A 4,574-nucleotide genomic window follows, 5' to 3' on the forward strand; every position below is an offset into this window, starting at 1 on the left:
TTGATAAATATGTATCGCAATATTTATTGACATTGAGAAAATATTTTTTTAATAAAAAATAAATTTTTGTTGAGATATCTAAACTTTTGTATAGATTTAAGAGAAAAAATCATTTATACTAATAATCTATACATTATTCCCGTGTGTGTAATATAGTACAGTTTAATATTACAATGTCTCGATCATTTTTTATGTCCTACTTAATCAGAATATATATTCGGTTAACGTCTTATACCCACTCAAGTATTATTTATTACAACACCAAGAAAATAAACGAAAATGAAATTTAAAGTGTATACAAAAAAATGTTTTCTTAAGTTTTCGAACATTTATTTAAAGCATCAAGTTCTGCGAGAACGACATGAATTTTTTTTCTTAATGGAAAAGTCGAAATGCCTTCTTGTTCATACATGATTATTTTTTCATCTAATCCCATTTCATTCTTTCGTTTCAGATATCATAAGGTTATTCATGCATTGCAGCCAAGTGTTAGAAGACACATGTTGAAGCGATGAAACAACCAACGCATTATTTAATGTGAAGTTTTTCGTGTCTAAGTTGTATGAAGAAAATGATGACGAGAGAAAAAGTTGCTAAATCGAAATAAATGGAACTCATCTATTTCCTTGTGGCTTAAACACTTTGGAGCCATCGGAAAAGAAGAATGGTAGAAAACCTTGACGGAACATATGCATTTTGGATGAATATAATTCAATGACGCATGTAAGAATAGCGAAAAAGACAACGAGACAACGATTTTGTTAAATATGCAATCAGCACGAAATACGTTGCATTGTTTACTAGTGAAAAAATTAAAGTACATTCACTCGTACATTTAGAAGAAAAAAAAATTAATCCTGTGACAACAAAGCTCGTACAAAGAATATTTGATCAAACGAGTAATTTCTTCAGAATAACAGACGCTAAGAGAAAAACTACCATTCCCTGCTCCAGACGATTAAAGGGACGGTAATTTAGTAACGTAGAAAATTTACATGTTTATGAATGGATAATGGGAAAATCCGTAGGAACACATGTGTTTGCAGCAAATAGCGACACTGCTAATCTAACGACAGTCGCTTGGAACGACGACCATGGTTAGTGATTCCATTTTTTTAAATAAAAAAAACAACGACAACAAATCGCATTTATTTCTAGTGTCTTTGTGTATAAACGAAAAGAAAACGGAAAAACATGAGTGGAGAAAGTTCCCAATTTAGTTTTTGTTATTCTTTCAATTCAAGAGCACAAAGCTAACAAAAATGGCTTATGCGAGAATCATTTTTCGAGCTAACGTTAACAAATTAATGTGTCAGATAAAATGAATTCACGAGTACAAATATTTACGCCAATTTTCATCTTAAAAAACCCTTTTTGTGATGATGTTATGGTGGGAAAAATGGAACACAAGAATGGGTTATTTGGCGGTTGGTTTAACAATTATAATAAATAATCCAAAAGTGCTCTCATTCTCGCACTCTCTTTCCAATCTTTTCTTTTATATTGTAAGTTGACATTGCCACTGTATTTGATTATTCGATTCTTGTCATAGATGCCACACGCGCCGCACATTAGATTAAAAACTTTTGGCTTAAATTTTCACCCAAATATTACAGCAAACTGTTTGTTATTATTATTTAAGAAAATGATTCTCGCACAACCCACATGAGTGAAACAATGCCAAAGTTTCAATACTGACGAAGCTTGATTTTAATCGCTTGAACAAGGCATGTTTAATTAATTCAGACCAATTTATGCAGTAAAAACGTTATAATATAAATTTTGTAAAGTTTTCACACTCATTTCTGCACTTCATTAACCCTTTGCACCTCATTCTATCATTCTATATCTCTCTACTCTTTTTTTTTCGTCCGTCTCAGTTTGTGCATACAGTAAATTTCCAAGCTTTAAATTCCATTAATCGTATTTTTTGCAACTTTTTATGCTGTTGCTGCATTGGATTGGACTCTTGGTGTAGGTTTGTCATCAGTAACACCACCGCCATTCGAGGAGCTTTTCCAGAACTATCCGACTGGACTGCTATATTTCGCAACAGCTGCGTGCATCGTTTTCATTTTGGTAGGGAATAACATTTATAAGAAATAACATTTTTAATAATATTTTTTAAATAATATTTCATCCCAGGTGGGGATACCGGGCAATTTAATTACTATTGTCGCGTTGGCTCGTTGTAAAAAAGTGAGTACTGAGGTTTTAATTTTTTTTCTACGTAATTAAATACCTTGATAATTTGGTTCTGGAAAATATCTCTTTTTGCGGCAATGAAATGTTTGATGAAGGATTTATAAAATAACTATATGTAAAATTACTGCGTGTTTTAAAAATACAGATGCACTGATGGTGTTTCGCTATTTGTGAAATTTTCATTTTAAACAAAAGCTTCAGCATGTAAAATCCATGGCTTCAGCAATTAAATACAATTAAATTTATTAACACAAAAAAAAAATCAACGCAAAATACAAAAAAGTGAGGAAAATAATCGTAAAGATAATGGAGAGAACGTGAATCAGGGCATATGCAGTGATTTGGCTGGAATTCAGTTAAATGAGCGATTGCATTTCGACGAATGAAAATGAAGAAAATGCCCGACGTAATGAATATAATCACACAAAAAGACCATTCAAAATGCTAAAGGATGAAAATTAGAGAGCATTACCATAGTTTTTGCAACACATTTCATCGGGTGCATGCATTCAAGCGAAAGTTCATGTGCATACGAATGAATGATGTTGAGCAGTATGTGGTGTGTCGTGTAGAATTTTTAGTGATGCATTGAAGAGTCGATGCATCCGTCAATTTTATGCTAGTCACAGGTTTTTGCGTTATGTCAATATATACGTAGGTTGCTCCATAATTTTTTTTAAAATGGTACTTATAGTGTTGCCCGATGTAAACCATTGTCATATTCGTAAAGTTTGATGTTTTGGTATGTATTCGTGCCCTGAACCTTTTGTCGTACGAACGCTATTTGTATTGTTTACAGTGACTGGTAAACTGCGACTCAACAAAAAAATGAATTTTACACGTGAAGATTTTCGTAAAATGATTTACTACGATTTTCGAAGTAAATTATCTCAACAACAGTGTTTCGATCGACTTCATTTGGCCTTTGGCAATGAAGCACCAACCCTTCAGACAATTTATAACTGGTACCGAGAATTCCGTTGCGGTCGTAGTTCGCTCAAAGACGAGTTTCATACAGGTCGTCCAAAATCGGCTGTTGTGCCACAAAACATCGATGCTGTCAGAAAACTGATTATGGAAGATCGTCATGTGACCTACCGTGAGATTGAGGCATCTTTGGGCATTTCATCCCACAGCATACATACAATTTTGCATGAACATTTAGCCGTAAAAAAGATTTGCTCTCGTTGGATCCCACATAAATTGACCGATGAACAAAAAATGGCTCGTGTGAGTTGGTGTAAAGAAATGCTCAAGAAATTCAATCGTGGTGCTTCAAAAGACGTTAATAAAATCGTCACTGGTGACGAATCGTGGATATATGCCTATGAGCCCGAAACGAAACAGCAGTCGACTGTATGGGTCTTCCAAAATGAAGATAACCCAACGAAAGTTGTTCGAGCAAGAAGCACTTCGAAGCGAATGGTCGCCTGTTTTTTCGGGAGAAGTGGTCATGTGGCAACCGTTCCACTAGAGGATCGTAAGACCGTCAATTCTGATTGGTATACCACCATTTGTTTGCCCGAAGTGTTTGGTGAAATAAGAAAAAACAACCACCGTCGCAAAATAATTCTTCATCACGATAATGCGAGCTCTCACACATCTTTTCAAACTACTCGATTTTTGACCGGTCAAAACATCGAACTGATGGGTCATCCACCGTACAGTCCTGACCTGGCACCCAATGACTTTTTTTTGTTCCCAAGCGTGAAGAAAAAACTACGTGGTCAACGATTTTCGACACCAGAAGAAGCAGTTGAAGCGTTCAAAACACACGTTTTGGAGATATCAGTTTCGGAGTGGCACGAATGCTATGACAAATGGTTTCATCGAATGCAAAAGTGTATCGATCATCTCGGGGAATATTTTGAAAAACAATAAAACCATTTTCGACAAAAAACAACTGTGTTATATATGTTTTTAAAAAAAATTATGGAGCAACCCTCGTATATATATATATAATATATACAGGGTGTCTCACGAACTAGGATCACCCCCCAAATTTTAAAATTTCAAAAAACGCTTCGGGGGGTATGTTGAGGATAAAAAATAGAAAATTTATATCGGAGCAGAATTTTGAATTTTTCCCCAGGGGGGGTGGGGGTGCCCCAAATTTTTCAAAAGTTCATCGGATCAAAAAATAATGTACTACAAAGTTGTTCAGAATGACGAGAGAAATTTTTTATGACCCCTGCCCTCCAAGTCCCCTCACCCCTTAAGGGGGTCGGGGGGTCAAAAACCCCCAAGATATGATTTTTTTGACCTGAAACCCCGAAATTCGGAATCAGCATGAAAAATTACCTTAGAATCGATATTTTTCTCATCCACGTTTTTTGACAAATTTTGGACCAAAAAAGTGTAAAATCGAC

General features: G+C 34.9%; 1 long non-coding RNA gene across 1 annotated transcript; it reads left to right on the top strand.

Moving 5' to 3' along the window:
- The first annotated feature begins 459 nt into the window (after positions 1–459).
- Positions 460–2,201, top strand: LOC116350998. The gene is made up of 3 exons (XR_004202074.1): positions 460–1,097; positions 1,979–2,079; positions 2,146–2,201. It is a non-coding gene; the product is annotated as an uncharacterized LOC116350998 (long non-coding RNA).
- The last annotated feature ends 2,373 nt before the right edge of the window (positions 2,202–4,574 follow it).

Source organism: Contarinia nasturtii, unplaced genomic scaffold, assembly GCF_009176525.2.
Source record: "Contarinia nasturtii isolate CC-2019 unplaced genomic scaffold, AAFC_CNas_1.1 Cnas_scaffold_4404, whole genome shotgun sequence".
Classification (NCBI taxonomy): Eukaryota; Metazoa; Arthropoda; class Insecta; order Diptera; family Cecidomyiidae; genus Contarinia; species Contarinia nasturtii.